The sequence below is a fragment of the Rhyacophila brunnea genome, unplaced genomic scaffold, assembly GCF_057557595.1.
Source record: "Rhyacophila brunnea isolate RB1 unplaced genomic scaffold, BYU_Rbru_1.0 scaffold_16, whole genome shotgun sequence".
NCBI classification, from domain to species: domain Eukaryota; kingdom Metazoa; phylum Arthropoda; class Insecta; order Trichoptera; family Rhyacophilidae; genus Rhyacophila; species Rhyacophila brunnea.
Genome location: NW_028232816.1, coordinates 31,398,609 through 31,415,694, shown reverse-complemented (window position 1 = coordinate 31,415,694; position 17,086 = coordinate 31,398,609). Strand labels below are relative to the sequence as shown.

The window sequence follows — 17,086 nt, the reverse complement described above, 5'->3', positions numbered from 1 at the left end:
CTGCTCATAAGCGCTCTCCAGATTGAGTTACGGTGGGCGATCGGTTTTTGTATTCTAAAGTATTTATTACTTTACTAACCGATCCGACTAAACCTAAAAAGATTGTCACAATTAAGCATGGCAGTCGTAGCATAGTGGTAATGCACAGGGCGCGATACCCAAGAGATGCATGTTCGGTCCTGCCGGGTGTCTTACTTTTTTCGAAAAAGATTGTTTCTATTGGCTATATTTTCTCACGAGTGTTTTCAGAATTATGTATGTTCAATAATTAGAATGGTACATTCTTAAATCTTGTGAATTATTCGTTGAATAAAAGAAATAGTTAATTAAAAATAGACTAGATACCACACTCAGTTGGTAATTGCCAATTGCTTTACAACCACACGCAATCATTACTTACCTATATATATTTTTGTTATTCTAGGGATGTGACGTTATTCGCGAAAGTCTGAATAAGTCAAAAGTAAACTTTTCTCGTTAGTATAAAAAGAAAATATAAACGTGCAAATGTTCGTAAGAGATATAATCAGTTTTATTCAAATATGAAGGAGCGGGCAACCTTGGTATTGTTTACCAACTCGAAAAAGTATAGAGTTTGATCGCAGCGATAAATTTTAATTTTATTTCATCGCGTTCGCCCATTTTCTTCGCGTGATGCCGAGCTGTATTCAAGTTTGATTCCTGGTACCTTTATGTATATGTATCGTGATTATTATGTCTGAAGTAATGCGGTTGTCAACCTTTTTAGAAAATTCGATTTCTTTGATACTATGTGTGTCACGTTCCAAACACGAACATAGAAAAGTAAAGCCTCCGTTCTCTAAACCCAATCGCCACACGCATGCAGAATTATTCTAACTCCAAATTGAACATAATATTTTATATACATAATTTGAAAAAAATTCATGCAAATACATACTAGAAAAAATCATTTTGTAGAAAGAAAAAAAACTCGGCGCCTGCGCCCCTCAGGTGATGGTTACTTAAACCCTGACAGCTAAAATTATTAAACATGGAACATGCTTTGCCTACTGATTCTCTGAATGCTGGTTGTCCAAATTCGAAAGAAAATTTATTTGTCAAAGTAACCGAATCCAAAGGATTCAAACAATTTTACTTTTCTGAAAATTATGTAATTACAATAATAAAACTAAAGAAGTAAGGGAGCGTGGGGTAATGGGAGCCAGCGGGTAATGGGAGCGACTGCAAAACAGGTACCATCTAACACTAAAATGACTTGAAAATAACCAAAACATCTTCGCCAATCGTCGGCCAAGCCCGTCGATCGCTGTCGGCTGCTTAGTGGCACGTGCACGCGCGTGGCGAGTGGAAGTGTGTTTTGGGCTAGATGCTTATATAAATTTACAATACATAAACATCAACGTAAGTACTTAAAATTTTACTTATTTTATCATATTTTGTGTCCATTGTATAGCCAAATACATGTATTTTTGTTTAGTAGTTTCAGAATCAAGGTTTAAAATGGTTTGGCTACGTTATTTATCAATCTTCAAAGTGGTTGACATTCGGGTAATTGGAGCCTAGGTGGCTCCCATTACCCCTATATAAATTTCACACGTCTTTTACTAGTAGATAAGATTTTAATTGTTCCAGATGCCCAGAAATAGAAAGCTGACGACTTTCAAGGCTGGTTGGACGGTGACTTCGTTAGAAAATGCCCTCCGAAACCAGAAAGATTATATTTGTGTTTTTTGCTTAGTTCCATAACATGACGTGTTGATTCTTTTGATATTTTTAGTACTAGAGCATATTTTTGTTGAATTACATTAGTAAATATTTAACATTTTATTATACCTATGTCTGTTATAATGTGTGTAGGTGTTTGTAAGCATATTAAAATATGAAGCTCCCATTACATATTTGGTAAATTTTTGGCTCTCATTACCCTACATGTGGGGTAATTGGAGCCAAATGTGTTTTTTGGGAAAACGTTTTTTTTGTACTTTAGTTATAGAATTTTTGAGTGGAAATTGCAGTAATATTATTACTATGTAACCAACGGACTCATTTCAAGTCTTAATAATAAACGATTAGAACATTTTGTTACTTTTTTTCAACAATTTCCTTAGTAGGCTCCAATTCCCCCTTGCTCCCCTAATACTAACAGACAAACAATACGTCGCACAGAATATAGGCTACTGAAGGTAAAATGAAAATAATCGGCGCGCGTAAGTAATCGGGGCGGGTTGTGCGTCTTTAGTTATTCTACGTCTATTTTTCGTAAAGCTTTTGCTTCGGAGATCATGAGTAAAACATGTCCATGTTCATCTCATGCATATACACACTAGAAAAAATCATTTTGTAGAAAGAAAGAAAGGACACCCGACGGGACTTGAACCTGTATCTGCTGGAGTCGCGCTAGTAAGTTGAAATCTTGTGTCTTGTTCGTTGAATAAAAGAAACAGTTTATTAAATTTATTAACAAGTATAAGTACGTTATAAAAACTAAATAATGAAGTATTCCGCGACGTCGGTTAGTAATTAAGGAATTAATTAATACATAGTTACTTTAATTTAATATACTAAAATCGATAGCCAACATTATAACGTAATTCGATAAGCGTTTCATGTAACAACTACTAGTTAAAATCGAAGGAGCTCTACGGCATGGAATCACAGAGTTATATGATATCAGTAATATTTAATTATTTCGGCTCGACAGTCATAGTTTTCCCGTGCATGAAGTTAAACGCTAAAGTTTGTATGGGCATATCAATCGCGTGCGAAAAGCAATCAGGCCCTCCGCCCGCGCGCCGCCCCTGCGCGCTGTTTGTGCCTTCCGTGGGCTACAGAGCAAAAGAAAAAGCACGGCATTACAGAGGCGGCCCCAGCGGTAGGGGCAGGTAATGATATCGATCTAGGGAAATGAGATAACCCCATACCGACGGTTGTGAAAAATTACCCAGTATTGTAACTTCTAACCCACATTAGAGTTTTTCTTTTCATTTTTTTCTTCAAGTACTTTTGGCTAGACGGTAAGTTTTTCATCTTTGATCAGAATTTCAGTGTTACTTACTCGAATCAGCTAGGTATATAATATGGAAAGAATATGTATTATATTACTAACCATATAATATTAACTTCACTTACGCTTTATATGTATATATATATATTATCTATGGCGTGCGATAAAGTTTGCGTGTAGGGATTATATTAAAAAAATAATATTTACTTTATTATTTGTCTGAAAATATTATATTCATGTCGTCATGATCCGCATTTACAGTATCTATTTACCGAACGCCACTGCTAGGTAATGATAGACTGCGACTCAAATGAATAAATGGATTAATTCGATTTTTATTCAATCGATATTCAATGGTCGGTTCTATTCGACCTTATTTCATCACTTCGTCACTACTCTCTGACCGATTTTGCTACTCGTGACTTCATTGTTAGCTCTGGCTAACAACAATTAGATGTAAGTGCAGGGTAATCTACCGGTACCTCACCTCACCTTACCACTCCACAGCTCCACCGCTACTAAAAACCCCTTTATTCGTGATGAATTGTTGCAAATGCGTTGTTTATATGCGCTGTTTATTTTGATTATCAGAACCTTTAAGAGATATCGAGAGACTCTACCATGGCCACCACATCCTCAAACTAGGATCTTTGGAAGGCCCCCTAACTATCTCTAAGGTTAATGGCAGTCTGTCGCTCTACAGTGGCATTTTTCAAATGGTGTTCGAGGTCAAATAAAATTCAGTGTATTTTTAGCGATATTTTGAAGAACATCGAGTAATTATGGAGTCATCGAGTATCAACATATATCAACCAAAAATTGCATCGTACAACCATATATATTAAAATAGTAATAACCCTGAATTAAAATAGCGCCGCAGGCGACTTTTTTACTATTAGAGCAAAATTAAGATGCGTGTTTATCTCATTTATCTAGTCGACCCGCGACGCCGGGCCCCCAGACTAGAGCCCTGTCAGCCTCCCCCATCAACTCATTTTGATAATGTCCCCTTGAAGAGGACGAAACCGGTACAGAATTTAATTAAAATGTGGAATAAGTACCTACTATAAAATTGTGTTTCATTTAATTACAAATAATAATTAGTGTGGACTGTTTATGTTGAATCTTAACAGCCTACCTCCACCCCTCGCCACTGCTTATAATGTAGGTACCTACCTAAAAGCGTCTTAGAACTATGTCAATATTTTAAGTGCATATATCAATGTGTAACACGTAAGTTATGGTGAGAAACCCGTTTTCTTGTAATCTATCTACTCATTTGCCAAAAAATAGTTATTCTTCAATATATAGTATTCTCGCAATACTATATATTAGTATTCTCGCAAACAGTGTTTCACATGTAGTTTTTGAAGGGCTGGTTTCTAGACATTTTTTCAGTCAACAAGCTTATTTTCTTACTCTATCAGGCATTGAGGCCACGCATTAACCAAATCAACCTGCCGTCAAACGCATGGTTTTAAAGTTTATTAAATTAAAAATGATTGTGATTTTTGGTTATCGATATTTTAATCATACATATTATGGATAAATTCATGTTTATTATTTTCATTGTTAGATCTGTTATAAACGCACTAAACTTTGATTAATCTGAGAGAATATTAATTATTTTTGTATTAGAAAATACTTTGTTTACAAAAGTGATAATGTAATTAGCAATATAAACGTTTTCGTGTTATAAATATATTTATTCACTTCAGATTTTATAATAAGTAAACAGTATATTTTTGGAAAAATAAATAATTGTGAGAATTTTAATTGGCAAAATCATTGCCGACTCAAGTAGAAAGCCGATACATTCACAACGACTGGTCCTACTTTTTCCGCCCCTACCCTTGTTGTCGATGGATGGCCTGTCATTGCCTGTCATTTTTCTATATCTATAGAGTGCTCACACTGACGCGTCTGTCGTGTTCACACATCGAATGGTTTGATTTGGAAAGATTAGTTACATGATAAATAATACACTAGCATTAGCACATCTTCTAAAAATGTAATGCATAGGTCAATGCTACATATTTTTTGGAAATCGATATTACCACCGGTTTTTGTGTGAAGGACTAGTCTGAATTTGACAGCTGATGAATAACAGGAATGTATATTATATATTAATAACACTGATAGTTAATATATTTGATGTGAGAATTTTTTTATAATTAAATTTGAAACGAGAAAGGGCGAATCAATATGTCAAGCAATCTGAAATCTGATTTTGACAGCTGAAAAGTGGACCACTCGTTGCTTGTGCAAAAAGTTATGCTCAGGCTTTATTAATCTAAAGATGGCGGTGGCAAAATACAAAATAGACCCCGGGTCCTAAAAACATAATATTCATATTTCTTATTGGAAAATAAAAGAAAGATGATGGTGGTATAATTTGTTAGATTTTCTGTAAATGGGTAGTTTCATCAATAGTAATGTTACTTTTTACAATTAAATTGATAAGTTTGATCACAAAAAACCTTTTTCAATTGCTTGAAAAGAATCAGTTGTTAATTTGAATATAAACCATTTCATTATTACTTAATTTAACTAGGTGTTCATTAATTTTGATACATATTTAATTGATTAATAGTTGCAGCTAAATAGTTAGCACACGGTAACACGATTCCATTTTTTTTATTGGTCCAAAATAACACGGAAATCACACGGACCAATTCCTTAATCAACGCGGTTATCTACAATAGTTATATATACTTTCATAAAAAGTAATACATTGGTGGTATGTTGTCATTTATATTAAAATGCAGTTAAAAATAAACTAGGGATTGACTATTTATATATTATAGTTCTAGGTTATTCTTGACTCATCTATTTTCATGATCTATCACATACATTATATTATATAATACAATGTATTCGTTGTGTGAGTAAATAATAATATAAAATATATATTTTCACTTTCGGTAGGTAGTAATAAATCAATTCGGCCCGACAGCCAGTATCGGCTTATATGAAAAGTTTCCCACGGGGAGAGTGGATATTTTCATTTGTACACGTGTCTATTGGTTTACTTGGCTTGTTAAAACTTATTTTACGGCGAATATAAAAAAAATAGGTCAGATTTGATCGCTTTTTCATCGCAAGCAATTTCATTCAATTACTTAAGCGTCAAACGAAAAATTATTCTTTTGCGTTGTAAAGTTCGCATTACACAACGTCAAATTTTATTCGCGTTTCACCCTTTTTAAGCGGATCAACTCACACAAGTGTGAAATATTTTTGTATGCACAACGATTTTCTCTGTTATGTATTTTTTACATTATTGTGCAATATCGTTTTTACGTGGTACTCAATTTCGTGAGCTTAATCTTTTGATATAAAAAAAAATCGAATAACCAACACGTGTATGTATTAATAACATAGTAATTAAAATAAAGCACAATATTTGTAGTACTCGTGACCGGCTTTGTCCGCTGCAAATGAATCGTACATATAGTGCAGGATCCCATAGACTTTTCGTATACATAATATGCGGAACGCATTCTGACAATTGTAATAGGTTTTTGGGGTCACAAAGATAATATCTTTTATATAATCGTCGACATTATATATTATATAATGTCGATGTCGCCAGGCGATATAGTGGTAAATTTTTTTTTATTGAGGTTTTAATTTTTTTTCTTATAACCCACCAAAAATTGTTCTGTGTTCTTTAATAAAACCAAGACCGAATCAGGGATTGATTGAAAATGCAATAATTGTACCATGCCATCGGCATGGTACAATTATTGCATCGTAGAACGGTTTGTCCCATTTGAAAAAATAAAAATAGCGGGTAGTGCAATGTGTTCAAAATTATCGATTCTTAGGATGCTCCTTGGCTTAAATTATTTTATTTAGTAATATTTTTGTATAGAATCACCCAGATTGGTTTCTTTACCATATATATGCATATGACATTAGTTTTAGTAAAATGGTCAATCCAGAAACAGTGTAGGTTGCACATATAGGTAGGTGAATAAATGAAATAACGATAACCACTAACCACACTAAGTACACTTTATTAAAAAAAAGAAACAACTCAAGTGTTCAAACCGCTTTAAGTATCATGATCACAGTTTTTACAAACACTACTTACAGATTTGCACAATGATATACATGTCAAAGCCGATTTCTTATAACTACATGATAATGTACGGCAGTTAGAATTACATTTGCATGATTTAACTAAATAATTTGTTAGAGGTTCATTCGTCATTTGTCTTGGATACAAATTATTTTCTCGTAACTCATAGCCAAGTTATAGGAAATCAATTGGCTCAAATAGTGGATCAGATGAGCTTTTTATAAATAACTATAATACGAAAAGTCTATGGGATCCTGCACTAATATTAAAAACTACCCTTGGCACGATTTTAACCCGTATCCGTTGGATTCGCGCCGATTTCTCGAGTTCTTTTGATTCCTGAGAATTAGTAATTCTGGAATTTAAGAATATTTGTTTCTCGAATATTTTCCCGTTCAGAATTTTTTGCTTAACTTATCCGGCCTAATGTTTTACGGCCGAATTTAACTAATTCTTTTTCAAATCAAACTTTAAAGCTTTTTTGGTCTCTTGCCCAAAAAAACGTTGCGGCGGATTTAAGATAAGTATTTCATTATTTTGAAAGGTTAATCAAAAGCTTTTTTTTTAAACTTAGCTTGCCCAAAAATTAAAAAAAAACAATCTACCGACGAATTTATAACTGTGATATAATTTTACCTGTGTTTCTGCGTGTCTCGCACCAAACAATTATGTTATAATTAGTGTTGATAGCTCACCTGAAACAAAAAGAAAACAACTATTATTACAAATTTATTCTTAGAATAATAATATCTATACCTCAGAGCCAGTGTGTTTCAAGTCCAATTTTGCACACCACAGAAGAGATTAATAAGATAGAAATGGAATAGTCGGTTTATTACTTAATAAAGGTCAGGCCACAAAGTGCGCTGAGTGCCTTCAAATGCTACCAATACTGAATGCGCGTTTCGTGACAAACTTCAATGTATATTATACAGACGTACGGCGAAAAGATCACGTGCATAGAATGCTGTGGGATATATCAGACAGGCGGGCTATGTACACAACCCCTTAGGCCAAGTGAACACCTACACAACCGAAATTGAGATGGCTGGACTGTGTCACAGGAGATTTAAGAATTCTTGGTTAAAGCAACCGGACACTGTCGGTGCTGGGTTGTCCAGGATGAAGGAAGTTTTCGAAGGAGAATACCTGCTAAGAGTTCTAGGTTGTAGTGCCATAAATGATGATAATACAGACGAAACTATTGAACATAATATTATATTCTTTAACACGTGTTTTAAGTTTATCCCATATTAACACCCGAGAATTAAAGTTTGTTATAGCCGCACCACAAAAAGTAACCCACTTCCCATTTTTTTTGTGTTCCCTGATATATATATTAATCTTATATTAAATTTCAATGAGATATTCATATACTATGTCTTTAATTTTTAGTAAGTGCAAGTACGTTATAACTAAAAATTGAAGTTATCCATGCGTCAGTTAGAGAACTTGATTCGTAGCTTGCTTATATGGAAACTTTGCCGGTTGCAATAGCTCTATTTTATTCTCTATCACTATTCTATTTTTAAACATATTTTTGTTATCAAAATGTAACGTTCTGTTTGTTTTCTTAACGGCCCACATGCGCCACGTAGGTCAAAATGGAGGTTTTATGGTATTTTCAGAGCATAATCCTGGACATTTCTTAAACGTTTTAGATAATCTATTTATATAATTTTGAAGCCTTATTATCCTTTATATTTATGTTAAACATTTGATGGCTGCATTAAGTATTTTTATTACATAAAATACTCGTAGTATTCTTTTAAACCTCTCGATCTAATGATTTAGAATATAGTCATATTTCAGTATATCCATGTGCAATGGTGTTAAGATTTTTCAGATTTATTAATTTTTAAACGCATTTATAAAACCATTAGCAAAATTGTCGTTAACATTATATAGTAAAATATTTACGATAAAAAATTATATTTATAATCTCTGTGATCCCAAATTTGACAAGAATTAGGAATTTTATTATTTAAAAAAATGGGCATGATTAACACATTTGAAGATAATTCTAAAGATACTGATTATGAGCTATGTCTTTGATCATTCAAATGTGATAAACATTCTACGAATAATGATTGTTTTATAATAATTATTGACCTAAGAATAGGGTAGTATTTTTTTGAAATATGCCATTTCTATTTGGCATTTCATTCCAACAAATAAATAGCGTATTTCAAAAAAATATTTATAATATACTTATGCTATGAAAATACCATACAATCTCCATTTTGACCTACGTGGCGCATGTGGGCCCTTAATAAATAATAAAAAAAAACAAAAATCGATAGCCAAGCATAATGCAACTTGATAAACATTTAATGTAATAACTACTTGATAGTTGCGTCTTAATTAGATAGGAAGCCCGTAGCTTAATTATTGCTGATAAAGCACATTCAATTCCCGTCGGGCGTCGTATTATATACCTACTAGATTTTTTTTATTATCTGGGGTGTTTTCTAATTATGCATGTTGAACATTTATTATTATAGGTTTTTATTTGTATTGGAGAATTCAAATTAAATTATCACAATCGACGAGAGGCTTTCCTTTTATTCAAAACGCATTTAACGTAGAAATTATTCGACCCCGCTCCATTCGTATTATTGCGAGCCTTCAAAAGAAACTGAATACATGAATATCAATGAAGCGATTTCGTTTTAAATTCAACAAAATACGTTGTTTTTTCCCGTAAATCATACAACTTGACAACGCGAGGCGATTTCGGAATATTCATCGGAAGTTGTTAATTGTTTTCCCCGTTCTACGCTCCACAAAACTTATCGGAGAAGATGAACATAGCAGATTACCGACGTTTTAAACAGATTATTCAGGATTAAATTAAGAAAAAGTTCACTGTTTCATTGTTTACGTTTATCTTAGTGAATTTGTTTTGGTAAATGTTGGAATAATCTTGTAGATTAATTTTTATTGGTACAATCGATGTTTTCGTGGCCTAACTCAATTATAATATAAATGGTGAGAAAACAAAAAAAAATTACTGGAGAGAATATTCGCCACTTTGCCGCCATACGAGAATATGAATAACTTTACGCTTAAATTATTAAACAACGTATATTATAAGGGTTGGAACTCTTCTTCATTCGTCGTAGATGTCTCAAAGTGCATACGGTATAGTTTTTTTTTTTTTTAGAATTATTAATAACCATGTCCTTGCTTTTTCGTACAAGGTGGTTGTTAGTAATTTTGAACAATCACAAACACCCAGGCTTTGAGAAAAACACATAAATGTTTTTTGTCATGGCCGGGAATCGAACCCAGGAACTCTCGGGTGGAAGGCGAGCGCCTTACCAACTGCACCACGAGAGCCGCATATACGGTATAGTTTATCTTTGATAGTAACAATACAATGATTTGATACAACGCGAGTATAATAAGTTTGCGGGGTAATTTATACTGGAACTACGGTGTAGTCAGATATGAAAAAAAAAAACAAAAGTATCTACCAAGAAATATAGATATAAAAATCTTTTTAAAATATTAATATTTTATAGCAAAAATATCTAAATATTCACTTTTAAAAGCATGTAAAGGTAAAATACGGTAGAGATACTGATGTTTACAAATTCCTAGTAGTTTAACTATTGGTACTTTCTTCTTCGAATGATCTTTAAATATATTGTTCACATTATTAAGTGTTCTTAGTGTGTATGTGCCCCATTCTTAATGCCACCCAATGTTTTATTTGTTTACTGCACTTTTTACACTTAGCAATTTCTTTGCTTTTATCCCGTAAGAATTAAAACCAAACACAATGTTGCTCATTGTTTCAACAAAATTATATATCATCATTATTGTATAAGCTACTTTTTAGTAGATATATTAAAAAAATAGGTACAGGCAAGTCCATTATAGTGTATGGTTATTATTCCATCATGAAATATTCGCCACTATGGCTGAGGTTACTAATGCTTCTACAAATGAACGACGTAACCCGATAAAAAATACATTTCTCTTGAACCTTTCATATCAATTAGAACATTTTGTGTCCACTTGCTATACAGGATATATCAATATTGTCTGATTTTGAAAACCGGTATTCTGGTATTGAAAAATACTGGAATAGTTAGCGGTTTTGAAATACCGGTATTGCAATCCCTAAGGGTAACGCGAAACTACGGGATACTGGCATGATCTGAGAAGATGCATGAATACTGGCGAGTGGCGGGTATTCTGGGAGGCACCGTATGGTCCTCATATGCTACAACTAACGGGCGAACATGGTCGAAGAAGAAAGGAATTTTTCAGGAAACAGTAACTTTCCTTAAATAAATAAACAAATAAATTCAATATTAATCCGTTCTCGCATTTTCTCGTCTTCGAAAAAAAAACAGATTTCAATACAAAAGCTTCCTATATACAAGATTTACACACCATAGGCGTCATTCTCCACAAAGAGAAATATCGAACTTTAACCCTAAGAGGCTGTCGAGTGTACAAGAGGGTGTGATCTGAACGCGACCCTTGAACACATTCAGTCTGCCGCTGCCTTTTGTCGCAGTGGAAATTTAGACTCTCTTTCTCTTTTCATCCGCCTCAAGAAGGTCACACTTAGGTTTCTTTTACCAATTCTTTTACCTCGCGACAATGAGTGCCTACATATTTTATGCTACTGCTTTGTTCTTGCCAGATATAGCATTTTCACAAGCATGCGAAAATCGAATCTGGCGTGTGCCATTAAATCTAGCATTTTTCCTTTTTTATCGAAGATCGCTAGATTTTTTAAAATAAATAAAATCACTGACCGTATTATATTGCTACTTTGGCCCCGTAATTTGAGTGTGACGTTTTTTGTTGATTTTCACAAAAAGCTCTCAAATTGTTGTATTCACTGTTGATTTTTCTTTGACTGAACTCTTTTTATTTTTTTTGGAAGGAAATTTTTAAATTACCTGATAAATACTCAACTTAACTTTAGCGATAAACACTAAAGCCCAATATTTTTTTTCAGAATATCTATATTTTTTCTTCACAAAGCTCTCCCCACAATTACAAAAAACAGGTAGAAATTCTACACAGGCATATGCGACAAATAATCTGATGATAAAATTGGGGTCTATGTCTGACTAAAATCTAAATTGAATCTCAATCAAGTTCAATCTATAATTGTATTATGGAAAGTTAAAATTTTGGCCGCCATCTTGGTATTTTATAGACTTCTAATAATTGTAAAATATATACTAAGCGAATTAGTGTTTAACAACATACTTTACATGGTTAAATAGAAAATCAACGCATCAGACGATAGTTATGTAAAAATTGAAACGTTGACCGCCATCTTCGTATTTTATAGGCTTCCGCTAAAGATGATGTTTAACTTTGGCTGTCATAATGTTTTATCTGTCATCGAGTTTTAATTAAAAAAGAATTAACTGTCACAAAACTCGTTTGCATTCATTGGTATAATTTTTGGCTCATTTAAAACTATACATTATATAAGATTGTATTATCTTTAACCTGAGTTATAAGTTATTTATATTAATCTCTGTTTTTCTTTTGTTTCAGGCGAATTGTCAACAACTGCATAACACCATTGCCTGTTGTGAAATATCAGTAAAATATAGGTAAAGTGATATTATCATATTTTAGCGTACTGCAGCAATACATTGATAACTTTAAGTAGTGATTTTTATAATATGCGTCTATGCCCTATGGCAGGGGTGGCCAAATCGTGGCGCATTGCATCTTTGCGCCTACTTTTTCTTGTAGGCACCATAACTGAATCCATCTTCATATTTTTTCAACACCTGACTGCTCTCAGTTCGTCCCATTTTTTTAAAAATTTGATTGACAGTTAACATTTGTATACGAGTGCTATAAACGTGTCAGAATGAAAAGATTTTAGTGCCACACTTCCTTGTCACGAAACAAAGCTGCACTGATGCCTGATAGAGGGACTGATGTAGCAACCATGCACCTAGGTGCTTAAAGAATAATTTTAGAAAATAAAAAAAGAATCTTGACCTTCTCTGTGACATAAAGTGTCATCTGTACCCGTTTACTGAAGCTTTGCCGCAACAGAAGAGTCAGCAGTTTTATTGTCAATAATTTTGTAACCAATTGTTGAGTAGGAAACACATTGATTATCATGTGTTTGTGTATCAGACATTTTTATTACATACATACAACATTTTTCTATAATATTAAGCATACATACATATTACCGGCTAAAAATATTGTAAAATTATCTTGAGTTGTGATTGCGTTGGGTTTGTATGCAGGCTCCTTTAGATACGCACGTGTACCTACATTGGGGAAGGGTCTAGGACGATTTGGCGCCGGGACAACTGGACGCCACGCGATTCGAAAATAGGTTAGGTACTTATAGGTAGTTTAAAAAAAAAATTTACTTAATATTATTATTTATTTTTAAATTATTATATTATGATTTAATAGTTGGTGAGAATTTAAATATGCATACGTAAATAATGATTTAATCGTGCATTTGTTTAAGTTCCAACGAAAAGGTAGTTTTTTTATTTTATATAAAGCCTTAGGCATGGTAATTCTCAATCCGCAATAAAAAAACATTATGTTAAGAGTAAAATGAATTAAAACTACTAAGTAGTAGATAGAAACTGATTAAAATTCCTCGTCTACGTCCTGTATAATACATGTCTACGACAGTGCGGTGTCCAATTGTCCTGGCGTCCAGTTGTCCCATTCCCATTGGGAACGTTTGTACACTGGATGTTGTACTAATATAAGATCCGAGTTTGATTAGAAGAAAAAAATATGTGTATGTATAGTGTTCGTGAAAAATCATGTGTAAAACAATATGTATTTAGTCTATTATTACAAAAAAATAGTATATTAGGTTTCATCTCGGCTGTTGGTACTAATTCAGCGTTTTCTTCAGAACGGGTTCAAAACCCCACAACCGCATAATTTAAAAAAATATATATGAATCATAAAGTATATGTAAAACATAGTCAACGATTTTCGTATAAAACTTATACATACGTGTTAAGATTTTTCAAGGTAGAGACAATAATAAACGTACTCTAACTCTAAAAGATGCAATATACAGTAATATAATGACATATATGAAGCGCCTAGTTTCAAAATCCCCTAAAACGATTTTAGGTAGTTCTGAAAAAATAAGAAAAATGATTTTAGGTAGTTTTGAGAAAAATAAAAAAAACTCATATCTAATAAATCTGTGAACTTTATTTATTTTTTAATTTGTTACATTCTAAAGAGTATCTTGGCTTTCCGTTTTAGGGGTATTTGAAAAGCACACCTAACCATTATAGCGGGTTTTGAAATGTACCCTAATTTTTGATCATACGTATCGACGGTTTTTGGCATTTTTTAGAGTTCAATTTTTATCCATCATATAGGTCACAAAAGTAACCATCTATATACATATCTAACTAAAAAAAATTCAAAAACCGTTTTAGGGGCTTTTGAAACTAGGCGCTTCATATAACCTTGAGAGACTGGTGGTTTTGGGTAGCCAAACAGTATTTTTTTCACACTTCGCTAATTGGAGCGCAATTTATAATTTTTTCACGAAGCGGAGCGCTAGTTTCGAGTATTCCATGAATCGATCCATTTCGAGCTCTGAATTTAAATAGTTTTATAATCGTAAATAATGAGTGAACAAACATAATATAAATACAGACAAGAAAATGATTTAAGCTCAAAGCTAAAATATTGAATTAGTATCATTCCTTCCAGAACAATAAATCGTACAGTAATGTAGGCTAAACTTCATTAATTTGTTATCCGGTTTCAGCTTTCTATATTCAGTAATATTATGTCGTTTTTATTAGATGCTAAAAATTTATATATTTCTGTGACAGATAATACAGAAAGTTTTATTCAATTTTTCTCCGTTCCATTATATATTTCCTTTTGGACTGGAAAATAATGTACATACGTAATGCCTTGGTTATGTTAATGAAAGCACATTTTATTGATCCCTATCGTGTTTTTGTTGCTAAACTTTTCTGATGCGAAAAGTTTTGATACTTTTGTATGCTGTTAACTTTTTCTTACATAATTTTATTATTATCATAAGCATTTATCGGAAATCTGTTATGAAATATTGAACGTAATACCCAGTGGCGCGCTTAGTGACATAGAGGCCCGCAGAAAATAAACAATCTAATTTTAATTTTAATTTTGCAAATAAATCCACGCATTCAAAGAATTTTTAATTTTTATTTTGTATAAATTATACAAACACGGTTTAATTGAAATCCCAGATGTCCCAGGAGCAGTTACCCGATATGGACGTCGCAACACTCTCAAGTGAGCTTTGACTGAGTTTACTGATTTTACTCTAATGTAAAGTGCCGGGGGAGAGAAAAGGCACAGAGAATTAATAGAAATAAAATGAATTTGAAATATTATATATAACAAAAAACGAAGCTAATAATCATACGGACAGCAGAAATTATGTGAAGAGATCTTTACGCCCGCAGTAAGACGCCGCAGTCCCCTTTCTTACAAATCATAATACATAAGTTTACACTTACAGCAGAACGGTGGCGAAGGGTGGAGGTAGGCTGTTAAGATCCGCCATAAATAGTGCACACTAAACTTTGTCAGTCGTACGTGTTTGTTTTATCGAATTAATTTCGATGTGATTAAAATTAAAATACCTTATTGATAGGTAAATATAATAACGTCATAGTTAATGTAGTAGGTATAAAAAACAGACGATTAGAACTTTTATTATTTCGACGTAAACTTTTGATTTTTGTTATAAAATAACCTCTCAAAATCGCATAAACATACCAATATATCATCAAATACATCAGCTGAGGTCGATAGACTGCTGGATAAAGGCTTCCCCTAGCTCCCATCACTCTTCTTGATATTCTAATATATATATATATATTAGAATTAAGATATATATATCGTTCGTAATTAACATATTATATATCTTACGAAACAATCATGATATTGCTCAATATATTTGATTACTATTTCGATCTGAATATCATAGTTCTGTTGTAACAGTACTCGCAGTGTTTCCCAGAGTGTGGTACGCGTACCCCCTGGGGTACGGGAAGAGCTTGGTGGGGGTACGCGCTGCACCGGGCTTTTTTCTGCGCCTGGTGCAACAAACATTAATACGACATCGATACAACATCCATGCCGGAAGGTTTATCGCATGAAGAAGAAGAGCAATTGAGTGCAATTAGCTTCAGACGGATTATTGAACAATAAATATAAAGAGTTTAGGTACTTTAACATCATTCTGGTTGCAAATACAACTTGTCTTTTCCAACTTCATATCTATGTGAAGTTGCTTTTTCAGCATTTGTAGACATTAAGTCAAAAGAAAGGAACAGGCTTTTGGAAGTGGAACCGTATATCAGATTAAAATTAACAACCAGGGAACCAAATTATGATGATCTGTCTCAACATAAACACTTTCATCCTTCTTATTGATTATAATGAATCTTATTTATAATATAACATTATTTATTTTATTTAAGTATATTTTATTATGAATGAATTTTATTTTTCGTTTATCATTATTATGTGCAGATACTAAAAAGTAAAAAATAAATATATTTTGATTGTTATTAAAGCATATGCAATTTTTTTAACGAGGGGTAAGGTACTCAGTGTTACGAAAATTATTGAAGGGGTATACAGATGTCGAAAGTTTGGGCAACCTACTGGGTAGGTAAAAGTTTTTTTTGAAGAAGCTTGTGATATATTTCATCTGTAGCTGTCAGTATATTAGTGATAAAATATCTATTTTTAATGTATCAAATTATTCGACCGCAATAATATATTCCCAGAGACTCATATTCCAGTAAACAACTTATTACATGTATCAGCAGATTGGATGGCGATATGAAATACGGTATCGCAATAGAAAATTAGTCTAATATCCATTTCCAGTATCATATTATATTATGACTGTAATAATAAATAATATTCACAGCTACTCGAATTTAAACCGCTGACTCGTTCAATATAATTATGTAAGAATATTATAATGTTTGTGTATT

General features: G+C 32.8%; 2 protein-coding genes across 2 annotated transcripts in view; one reads left to right on the top strand and one right to left on the bottom strand.

Annotated features, from left to right (window-relative positions):
* The window catches only part of LOC147074639 (uncharacterized), a 277,840-nt gene that overhangs the window by 168,055 nt on the left and 92,699 nt on the right, over positions 1 to 17,086 (top strand). Inside the window, exon 2 of the mRNA XM_085943741.1 lies at positions 12,612 to 12,670. The gene's annotated coding sequence lies outside the window, so the exon portion shown is untranslated. The remainder of the gene's footprint in view (positions 1 to 12,611; positions 12,671 to 17,086) is intronic.
* The window catches only part of LOC147074641 (carbohydrate sulfotransferase 11-like), a 206,909-nt gene that overhangs the window by 147,885 nt on the left and 41,938 nt on the right, over positions 1 to 17,086 (bottom strand). The window lies entirely within an intron of this gene.